The sequence below is a fragment of the Gopherus flavomarginatus genome, chromosome 2, assembly GCF_025201925.1.
Source record: "Gopherus flavomarginatus isolate rGopFla2 chromosome 2, rGopFla2.mat.asm, whole genome shotgun sequence".
NCBI classification, from domain to species: Eukaryota; Metazoa; Chordata; order Testudines; family Testudinidae; genus Gopherus; species Gopherus flavomarginatus.
The window spans coordinates 65,462,193-65,474,692 of NC_066618.1; positions in this window are offsets into that span (position 1 = coordinate 65,462,193).

Here is a 12,500-nt window from a genome sequence, read left to right on the forward strand (position 1 = left end):
CTCTTAACTCTCACTTTCCTGTAACTCTATTTCCCACTCTTTTCTCTCCCCTTCATCTTACAAATATACCTGTCTTTCTCATTCACTATCTGTGCTTTCCAGCCCTTTGACAAACATGTTTGTAGCTAAAGGAAAGGTTATACCATGTATTAGAGACAAAACACCCCCCGCCCCCAAAAAGCTAGGTTAGCATAGGTATATGCCATATATGTCTGTTTCTTCAGTAACATTCTTTCCCCCACACTCATCTCTCCCCTCTGAATTTCACTGCTTTTTTTTAAAGCTCCAAAACCTCCAAAATCCATTTTTCTATTTTCTCATTGCATTTCCCCCTCCCCTTACAACCCTCTTGACTCCCCCTTTAAAAAAATTTGACTTCTGATTAATATGAACCTAATAATATTCAAGTAAAAAATTCAAGCCCCTGATGTTTGAGTGAGTTCAAAATCTGGGAAAATTAATCTGCTCATCTGTAGCGAGGCGGTGTGGCTCCCCTCCTCACCAGGGATGGTTGAGCCCCGTCAATCACCCCCCAGGGCGGAACCGCTGGGAGGAAGTCCCGCCCCTCAAAGGGTCAGGCGGCAACCCGGAAGGATAAAAGCCGGGCCTCAGCCCTCAGTCAGGCCCCGACTGCTGGCAGGAGCAGACGTGCCCACTGACCCTCCTCACCGGGAAGCCGCTGAGGCCGGTGGGAGCTGCCCTGCAGTCGCTACGACGAGGAGCCGCCAGAGCTGCCCCGTCCCCACTACGGCCCCGAGGAGCTGCCAGACCAGACCTGGTCCGCTGTCCCAGAGGTATTCCCGGACCTACCGCCCTGCCCGGACTGGAAGAAGCCCATGGTACTGGACGCCCCAACGGACCAGGTAGGAACCAGGGGGGAGGCTGGAAGTAGCCCGAGGGCAGCTGACTATAGTCAGGCTGCAGAAGGCCCTGCGCCTATGTCAGTGTGTTTCGGTCAAGACCCCCTTCACCACTGACCGCCACTAGCGGCATCAGCCGCTATTAGGGCCCCGGGCTGGAACGCAGAGGAGTGGGTGGGCCTGCTTTCCCCCTGCCACCCGTAACCGGGTGGCAGACTCCACCCCCCCCTTTGCCACTGCTCTGCCCTGCTTCAAAGGCCAGAGCTAGCTGAATTGTGTTTGATGCCCTGCCCGAATCAAGGTCTGGGCCCCCTTTGACTTTGCCACTGCTCTGCCCTGCTCCAAAGAGCTGATAACTGTGTTTGATGCCCCGCCCGAACCAAGGGCTGGGCCCCTAGTATTTAACTGTGTAGCTGTTCGGTCCCACACACAGGGTCTGAACTGCCGGAGTGGACTGCGATCCCGAGGGCAGAGGCCCTCGGACGATGAGACGAGGCCGGTGTGGCTCCCCTCCTCCCCAGGGACGGTTGAGCCCCGGCACCCCCTCGTCCACACCATCCCAAACAGAGATTTGAGCCCTGATCAGAGGGCGTGCTTATGAAAATTGTACTAGACTCTCTGTAGAATTTGCCCAGTTCTCCACAGGGGTTCCCTAGCAATATTCAGTGGGAGAGTGGCTGAACCAATATAGGGTAGAGGTCTCTGCAGTTCCAAAGCAGTCTCCCAAATCTCCATATCTTTAATGACAGTTTTTTCTCCCCTATGGCTCAGAATGTTTACGTAATTATTTTTTAAAATAAACTATATTTTAGCATTAGCAAATGAAGTACTAACTGAGATTTTTAGAATCCCTTCAAACTTTTTTAAAAGTGTGCTAGTTCATTTAATCTCAATAGAAGAAAATAAATTAAAAATCTGTAAACCGCTTAGAAATGTGAATGTGAATTTATGTGTCAAAACATGACCACTTTCTCCCTCCCTCCAACGATGCATTTCAATTTACCTGGTTTAAGATTTTGTGTACAAAGCTGCCAGAATTAAATAGTTTAGCATAAAGTATCACCATTGTCCCTCTAAGACTTTGCAATAGGTCCTATTAACATTCCAGTTTTGTACGTGCTGGTCTGAAGAGAATTAGCCATTGGGTGTTGCGTGAGTTACCTGCCTTGAGCAAAATGAGCAGCTGAGATGTGTACAGTACCTGACCATGCTTGTTAGGCTATTTGCTCATCTAAGCACATACTGTACTAGTGAATGCCTGCCATTCAATTATCTTAAGAAACTTCAGCATGTAGTTAAACAATAAAACATGATGAGACGTGTTATTGAGTAAAGGTCATCTGGTGCCTAAAAGTGTCTAATTACATCCTTCAATTATTAGCTACAATTCATTTTTTAAAACAGAGATATTTGAAATGGTAAAACAAGAATATTGATTACTACTTTTAATGATGTAGATATCTTTCAACTTGGAGAGTCATTGATGGAAGAAGGATAGAACCCAAGGTGGTGCCATTGAACAGATACCCATAGAAAGCCAGTGAGATCCTGATCCTGACCCCACTGAAGTGTTGGTAATTCATTCTGGAACTTGTAAGAAAGCTTTGGATCTGGTCCTAGTATTTTGTGAGCTAATATACTGCTGTCCTAATGGATTCATCACAAACTCAACTCAAGGTCAGAACAGGCGTGGCTTCTCTGTGATCCAAAGAACAAAACGTATGTGCTAGAGGACAAAACTGGCTTCAGTAACTCTTGAGTTCACTGACCTGGTGCAAGTCATTTAACCCCTTGGCCGTATTTCCTAAACTGCTCCAGATAAGCAGCACAAAATGGATGGATTCTGGCTGGAAATAGCCATATTTCTCCTGTAGCAGGGAGCTCTCTGCTTCTGAAACCACTGATGCAGCAGAGCTGTTTTTTTCTGTTCCTCAACCCCATAATAATCCCATAATATCTTTATCACCCTGGATGTATCAGGAGAGAGAGGAGGCATAGCAGCGGTGGGCTGAGGACATGGCAGAATTCTGTTATGACAATTCACACATGAAAGTTAGAGGAGCTCCTTGGTGGCTCTACCTAACGCCAGGACTGGCCAATGCTACATTGCTCCTTCCTGCCAGTCCCCTGCAGCAGGAGCTCTGATGCAGGGGAGAAATGATAATTTACCTAGATAGACAAAGATTAAATTTACCTACCTCACTGGGGCATTGTGAAGATTAATTAATTAATTAGATGATGTTTGTAAAGTGCTGCATAAGCATTAAGAGAGAGAAGCAGCTGGCTCTACAGTCTCCCATTTTCAACGTGGCAATATAGAGGTAAAGAAAGGTTCATATTCTGTCAGTATGCACCACTTTTTCATACCGTGTGTTATGGGCTCATAATATGATTCATCATTTTGAGAAATTATGACAAGCTGACAATGTAACTTATTACTAGAGAATGAGTTGCCTATTTTGTCTATTGTAGCACAGTGAAACCTATTTAAATAAAAACCTGTTTTAAGACTTGAAGCTGTTGGCTTCATTCACAGCAGGGAGAGCTGAAAATTACTTGCCACATGCCGGTAAATTACCAATTTCTACCATTTTGTTTAAAAAAAGGAAGTGCTGTTTCTTTGAACTGGGAACACAATGTGATATGTGCCACATTTTCTGAAAAAGGAATAAAAGATCACTGTGTGTTACTCTGATGTAATTTAAACACATGGGAATTCATTCTTAATTTAACTATGTTAGTAAACTCTGCATGTGTGAAGTCAATGAAGTTACAATATCAAAAAGTTTGGCCCTTTAAGTGCAATCTGCACCTCAAACTTTGTGCTGACCCTTTGCTGTACACTGTCCAGCCCTCTGTAAATGAACAGATGAGCAGTGCCCTCTTAAAATGCTGTGGCTTGTCATAGATAGATCCCAGGACTAAGACAAAGACGTAAAGACAATTGTAAGAAGTGGGGGGATGTTACTTAGGGCTCAGAATGTTATTATTTGTATCACATTGTGTTTTCTTTCTGAATTACAGAGAAGCTGTCAAACAAATCCTGTGTGCAGTTTCCAGAAGTGCATTAGGCACATTTTCCATGAGCCAACACTTGATTTACTAGAGATGAATTAATTTTCACTGAATAATTTGACAAGTCCCAGACTATCTACCATTAGATCAATTTCCTCAAATCTATTTGTTGTTCACACTTGTTCAGTGAATCTCTTTTCAGCTTTTCTATTCTCTTGCCTAGCTGTGAATATTCTATGTTCAGATCCTGCAGTTTTGTTGTGACTGGGCAGACACTTTCTGTACCTTGACTGGATAAACGTGAAAGCAATTCCCACACAAGTACTAAAGTTTGCTTTGCACATACAATTGTGCCAGCAGACTGGATCACTAGAATGACCGTAGAAAGTGACTACAGAAGGAGCTCAAACATGACCTAAGCAATCCATTTCACAATTTGAATTAATATTTGTGCAGTTTTATTTGCCCAACTCAACTTGAAAGAAATGCCTGATTTGGGGTCCATCAGCATAGCTCCACTTAAGCTAGTAGAGCTAACCCTCTCTGTCTTTATCTCTGTTCAACTGCGGGGAGCTGTCACAGGATCATTTTACACAGTACTTTGTATTCTTTGTACATAATTTGAGTAGCATTTCTATTATCCATTACAGCCGCCAAGGCTGGCTCCAGCTTCTTTGCTGCGATTGGCAGCACTTCGGTGGCTGCTCTACCGTGCTGCTTCATTCTTCAGCGGCAATTTGGCAGCCGGTCCTTCCCTCTCAGAGGGACTGAGGGACCCGCTGCTGAATTGCTGCCAAAGACCCGGATGTGCCACCCTTTTCCATTGGCCTCCCCAAGCACCTGCTTCCTGTGCTGGTGCCTGGAGCTGGCCCTGACAGCCACAATATCTGTCTTTAGTGAAATCTGAATGAAACTGGTTTTTAAAGGATTCACACCAAGATGGAGAAACCAACAGATGTGAAATCACATAAAAGCAAGTAATTCATCGATACTTTAGCCCTCTTTGATCCACCACTTGTGAAACTGATCCCTGGTCTTTGCTAGTGAAGACTAATGCAGCTTACCGAGCCCCCATGACAATAGAACGTATCAATATCAGCTACCTTAAAGAGTGGCCAATTTGAAATAAGCCAACAAAATCACTAACTGCTCAAGTTCCAACATCCCTTTTCTCTGCAATGTCTTTGGGATAAGAATGGCATCCAAGCATCAGCAACACCTGCATTCTGCCAATATCCTGGATCCTCTTACCATCAGTTCAGATTAGGACAGGGTAGTCAATTATTTCTTGGTCAAGATATAATCACAGTCCAGACTCCAGAGAAAATAATAATAAACAAATAACGATATGATAAGTAAAGATTTTTGGGGTCCTTTCAAAAGCATCTAACAGGCTGGATTTGGCCTACGGTCCACCTATTGACTACCCCTGGATTAGGATATAGAATAGAGATAGCCCTGCTACTATGGACAGAATGTCCATGATCATATTGTCAGATCTTTCAGCATGCCATTGATGACATGCTAAGAATCCTAAAAGAGGTAAATGGGGCAGTACTGTGCTGAATCCATTCATTCCCATCACACTGACCTTACTGGGTCACGATGAGAACCTACTCTCATGCATAGTCTCCTCCTCATTTACATCTCTGTGTGACTGCGTTGAATTAATTGCATCTTCAGTTCTTTCCATGCCATCAGTATATAGACAACATGCAACCATACAGCCTTCTCTACCAGTGTAACCCGCCCCATCATCAAAAAGGCTTTCTTCCTAGAGGAGATGAGCGGGTAGTGAAGGAGAGAGGGCTCAAATTTGATCCAGAAAAGACAGAGTAATTTATAATACTTTAACGTCACCATCAATTGACAATCTCAGCCCAGAGTGGGGAAGGCAATGCAAAGCCTCCAGATTCTGCTGGGTTCCTGGACACATAGCTCACCACACTAGTGATGAATGCTCTCTTAGATTAGGTAGACTGAGCCCTCTGCTCTTGCAATGTCTCCTGGACCTTCAGTGGAGCAATGTAGCTCCACTTCACTCTTAATGAGGGCTCATGCTTCTGTGGCACAATTGTACACTGTATTACACTAATAAGCCATTTCATATTGTTGTCATTAGAGATATTAGACATGAAATCTAATTAAGATGTTGATTAACCATGACATCTAAAATGATAATATTAGTGCAAAGATACTTTGCTGAAGACTGTAATAACACTCCAAGTCCTCAAGAGATCACCATGATTGACAGATCTTATAGTCTCATTAGTAACTTAGTGAATTCTAAAGCAGAAAGCCCTAACTCATCAGGTAAGGATAACACATGGATACCTAATACTATAATAGAGTAGACAGTTACAATATACAACTGACTTCACTGACTCATTGTTTGCCCAGAGTAGTTAGTGTGTCTCCATTTTCAAAATAAAGTTCAACTTCAAGTTTAGCTGGGCTGACATGTTCATTAATATCAATGATAAATTCTTACATGGGTTCTGCTTTTCATGAGTACATAGCAGTAATGATGTAATAAAGATTAATTACTGTAAGTTATAGTGCCTGAAGTGCGTACCTTCAAGCTGTTAAATGTGTGGCTGGAGATCCATTATGACAACAATGTGCATATTACACTCAATAGGGATTATTGCTATTTGCCAGCATGAAATGTGTGCTGTCATTATTAAGACAAAACCATTGAACAGAATTCAGTTCTGAACACAGCTGAAATAAGATCTTTGTGGTACACTACCTAAGCCTTGATTTTGTGGTACCCATTACTGTGGTTTTCATTACATATTCCCGCTGATATTATTTCATGGCATCAGAGATTTTATGGGACTTTTATTTTTCATCATATTACAGAGCAGCATCACATATATAGTGTTTTTGATCTGAAAAATCTCAGTGATTAGCAAAGAAGGGTAAATACTGTGATCCCAAATAGTCTGAATTTACCTATGTTACTTACCTGTCAAATAGTTCAAGCGGAAATAAATAACAATAATAAAAATATGATGTGTGAAGTATAGCAATAAAATTAGCTGCAAACCTTTCATTTAATTAAGCCAATATAGAGCCCTCTGTTAAATTAATTTTTAAGGGCATAGATGAACACCTTAACTGCATAATCCAGTTAACAAAAATCTAGTGCTTTAACTAGTAAACAAAAGTAACAGATATGCACAATGGAGGTGAGTTAACTGTGAAAATGAATGTGTTTTAGTAAGACAGTTACAGTTTCCCTCATGTAAGTTGTCCTAGCATCAGTCTGGGATGCTAGGACACATGGTCCTGTGGAGGATGGTCAGGTCAAACAGAGGGAATATATAATTTTGTCCACTTTGTATGTAAGGTCATGAGCATGTGCAGAAGCAGTTTCTCAGTCAGTTATAAAGCTATATATTTTTCTAAACTGAGGATCAGACCCTCCAAGCCCTCTGTGGTTAGTAAGAGTCCTGTAAAAGGCTTGTAGGTTTGACCTGATAACTTGGAAGGTAGTCCTCACAGAGGAATCACCGAAGTCAAGTTCAGAGTTCTTTTTGCTCAGCTATTTTTGAGTTACTGTCTGAATATGAAAAGATTAAATTTTCTCACTCTTCTATTGCTCAAAACTGGATCAAAGAATTTTCCTCACATTTTCAGAAGAAAAAACATCACCTCTGAATTGATACCAAGCATGGAAGTTTTCAGCCCCAAAAGAAGTTTTGAAATAATTTATGAGCATTTGAAATCAAGGCAAAGCCAACTGCTGCCTCTATCTCCCTCATTCTCTGGGTAGCTTAGCCTTCTGGTTAAGCCAAAATTCTACCCTTTCAGAGCAACAAGAATCCAACAAAGATGTCAATCAAGGCACCTCATTCTTTGCCTTCTTAACTGGTGATCTGCATTTTGTTGCCATGTGGTCATGGTGCAAGAAGAGGCAAGAAAGGAGGAAGGCATGTGAAGGGATTGTTTTAAATTGCAGATACCACTTTAAAACTTCCTTCAGAAGTTCTGATTTGGGTTCCCCCAAGAAATAAGTCAGTGCCCACTCTAGGCCTCAAGCCCACGTTTTCCTCTTTGCCCCAGACTGTTTCCGTCACCTTGTCCAAGTCACCACCTTCCACTCTGGGTTCCCAGCACAAATCCTGACAGCCAACCAATGATCCACTGATAAATAAGTTCAAAAGCTATTTTCCGCAGGGCCATCAAATACTTCCTCTCTCCAGGGTTCTTTACCCTGTTGTCTTTCTGTTCTGTGGGAAGAGATGCTTCTAATAGCTCCTGACCCTCCTTCCCATCATGCCTTGCTCTCAGACCTGCAGTCCCTGTATACTCTGGAACTACAGTCAGCAAAATTTCTCCTCTCATGACCAGTAGCTTTGGAGAAACTGTTTTTGGTTGATTGCTAGCTGGTTGCAGAAGCACTTTTCAACAGTAGTATTGACTTGAAAATCTGTTCAGAAATGGCTTGCTGTGTTTCCAGTATATGAGCGAGAGCTTTTTGTTTCATTTTCTCTATTGCCCATACAGTCCTACTGATCACCTGCTATGCTCAAGCTAAGATGACATCATCTCTTTGTAGGTGTTCCAACACTTTAGTTACCTCCTCTAGAGAATCCATCGAAAGTCTGCAATTTAAAACAAACTCTTCAGAAGCCAATGACTTAGTAAGCCCCCAGAAAGTCTCTTGGGTTTTGGCATCACATGACTGATTTTCAGAGGCATATACGAAATTCACGTGAAGAGCTGCATAATTTTTCCACACAGCTGATACCACTCTAAAACAAGAAGCTACCTGACGTACTGTCAGAATTTTTCCAATCTTGTTAAGTTGTATACCAAGTTCGGAGTTCCAAGCACTGAGTTCCCATTGATTTTTGGGAGATTAGCTGTAAAATGAGTGTACCTTGTCCATGAAAATTTCGAAGTGATTTATTCTTCCAATTTTTTCTATGGTAACCCTAATGCTAAATTCAACTCTGTGACATAGACAGAGATGTGATGAGATTAGAGTAGTCATTGGTTAAACTAGTCCACTTTTATCCTGATCATGATGTTAGCACTATCACTGCATATACCTACAACTAACAAAAGATCCTTGGAACAAATAACTGTATGTATATAGACAATCAACAGCGATTCAGCTATTCTGGAGTTAGGCACCTAAACCAGGTCAGCCACTTAGCTAGTCCATTCCCTAGCAGCCAAAACCACCTCTCTCTCCATCTCTTGCTCACACTCAATACCTCTGTCACACTCACCCTACAATTCCCAGTCACTTGTGTGGCATTCTGCTGGCCTCCCACACACATACCTGCCAGTGGACTGCGTCTGGCCCTCCTTATTCAGGGGCTAGCAGTTAATAGGTGTTAAGTGTGCTCAGAGCATGCCTATAGGATCTGGACCCACTGGCAAGATAGGCATTACCCAGTCTAATTTGAGAATCCCATTTTGGGGCATTCCAGGACGGCAGCTTGAACTAGGCCTATGAGCAGATCATTAGCTGTGGGGCAGCTTCAGTTCATGGGTGATTTAGTGAATACCTACCAGCAGAAACTTAGGTGAATTGGGGACTTGGGCATCTGAGGAGTTATATGGCAGCTGAGTGGCTCTTTTGAAAATGTTAGTGGCACCTAGTTGATGCTTAGGCATCTGAAGTGGCAGATGGGCACCTCCGCACCTTTAAGGATCTGGATCTTAGGGTACATTTACACTGCAACTATGATCAAGATTCTTAGTCCATGTAGACATAGTCACACTAGTAGGTCTCGAGCTAGCACACTAAAAATAGCAGCATGGACACTGTGGCTCAGGTGGCATCTTGGGCTTTCAAGCCCACCTAATCCCCTGGGTCTCAGCCTAGGTGGCTAGCCTGAGTCTCTGCTGCAGCTGCAACACCCACACTGCTATTTTAAGCAAACTAGCTTGAGCTGTGCTACTGCAAATCTGTTGATCGGTACTGGGTGGCTTGCTTTCAGCTGTAGTGTAGATATAACATGAGTAACTTGCTGAAGATCACACTGGGAACTGAAGCCGGGTCTCCCACGTGCCAGGTTGACTCATCCTTCCTCTCTCAAAGCAGTGCCTCCAAATTTCTTTCATCATTTTCTTTCATCATTTCTACACACAGGGCTGGCATAACAGGTGGCTTTTAAAACAGAGTAAGAGTTTACCCAAATGAAACATATGTTGCATCATATTCTTATCATAAGCCACAATACTTTTTATCACAACTGAGTAAAATACAGATAAGCTTTCATTTACACAGGCTTTTTTATACTCAAGTACATGGTTTGCTTTTCAATCATTTTCCTAGATATGGTATCCAGAAAAATAGGTAGGTACACAGGTTTTCTTAATGTTTACATTTGCTTAAAATGTGTATTGGTTACCTAAAATCTGGACCAGCTCCTTCAGAAACACTGCTGTCCCATGGAAGCTATATTTAAGCAATTATTTATATTTCATATTAGTTAAAGCAGTTATTCTCCTACCAATAATCCTACCTAGCTCTTCAATACTACGTAGATCTCAAAGTACTTTTCAAAGGTAAAGATAATTATCTCCATTTTTACAAATTGGGAAACTGAGCCATGGAATAATGCAATGACTTATCCAAGGTTACACAACAGAGTTGTAGCCATGTCAATAACAGAACCCTGGTTTCCTATCTTCCAAGCCACTGATCTAACCACTAGACAATGCTGTCTGTTCATGTATGGAGTAAGCAGCATATCCAACTATGAAAGCTGTCCAAGGCCTTGAACCAGCAATGAGCATCAAATGGCTGGAGTTTCATTTACTTCAGTGGGGCTTGACATGGCCTCAGATGTCCACCCATGCCAAGCCGGTGTAAATTAAACATCATACATTTTCTTTTTAAAGGCCTACAGTTCTGCATTAATGATGAAATTCAGCCCTTGTTGCACCAGGACTGAGTAAATGGGCTTTCTGCAGTGAATTCTGTGGGCGTGGAGGCTGGCTGTGAAGCTGTATGGAATCTGGGGGACACTTGAGGGTATTATAGACTCATAGATTCATAGACTTTAAGGTCAGAAGGGATCATTATGATCATCTAGTCTGACCTCCTGCACAATGCAGGCCACAGAATCTCACCCACCCACTCTTGTAACAAATCCCTAACCTATGTCTGAGTTATTGAGTAGTTACAGAGTAGCTAACCTGCCCTGAGGCTGCTCTAACTTGCACCAGGACCCCAACTGGCCTCTGGCCAATCTCAGCATTACGGTCATGGGGATAAAGACACTTTTGCCCCACTCCACCCAACACACACACACTTGAGTCCTGCATAGAGGATAGCTTGGCTGAACTTGATCTTTGGGCCCAATGACTTCCTTGGCGTTACCATGGATTTATAACACTATAACTGATGAATAACAATATTGTAAAATTGCAATGAGTTGTTCCATATCAGCCATATAAGGTATCTGCAAATATGTTATTATTTGCCAGAGATGATAATCTCATTTATGTGTTTGTATCACCTTTGTATTATGAATTATAGATATATATGTATGTCTGTATTTTAAACTTGTGCCATGCTTCTGGATGACACCAGTTTGGTATCAGCACTGCCTAGCCTGCTTGATGGCCCATTAAAGACCATCAGCTATACAACTGACTCATTGAGAGAAGGCAGATACACCTTGTGACTCAGCAAGGCATGCAGGGACGTGCCAATGGACAGAACTCTAAGGCTTCCAAGCCATGTGCTGGGCAGCTTGTGTTTGAAACAAAGGAAGCACAGGCCGCATGGCAAAAGACCATAAAAGGCAGCTGCATCTTCTCCATTTTGTCTTCAGTCCTGCTTCTTACCTCTTGAGGAACTTTGCTACAAACTGAAGCTCTGAACAAAAGACTGAATGGATGTGTTCCACAGGGAATATCAAGCCAGAAAAGTCACCAATACTGCTAGGAACCTGATATATTGACTTTGAATCTTTGTATGTATGTGACTGTTTTACCATTTAACAACTCTCTTCTTGTTGTTTTTTCTTTATAATAAACCTTTGGTTTTAGACACTGAAGGACTGGCTGGCAGCGTGGTATTTTGGGTAAGATCCTGGTAATGTGGCTGGCCCTTTGGGGTTCAGAAGAACATTTTGTATATGTGAGCAGAGTTTTTTAGAATAGCTTCTCACTGTACTGGACCTAGTTGCTGATTGGGAGTCAGAGAACTGGAATGCAATAACGGGGGCTGTGTGATTTCTTTTTTTGCTTCTTGATCATCAGAATGGGGGATCAGAAGCACAGTCTGTGACTGGTTGGGGAGTTTAACTTCAGTGTTACCCAGCAGACTTGGGAGTATCTGCTCTCCCTTTTGCAGCCTGCCCTGACCTTGGCATTCCCAGTGAGGGTTGCCCCAGACACCATGGGTCACAGAGGAATAGAATAGACATGCCATGAGCGGATAGTCCAGGGCTTCAGAGGCTCCTATTCTAGTCTGTGTACTGGATTTGCCACCCCTTCGAATCTTCCTAAGAAAAGGCTCCTTGTCGTGGGATATGCATAGTTATCAGTCTAATGGCCCCTTCCAAACCTTCGCTGAAGCTCCCTCTAACAACCTATTCATAGTCAGCAGAGACCTTCCCTGAAAGCGCAAAGACACCCAGGAGTGGC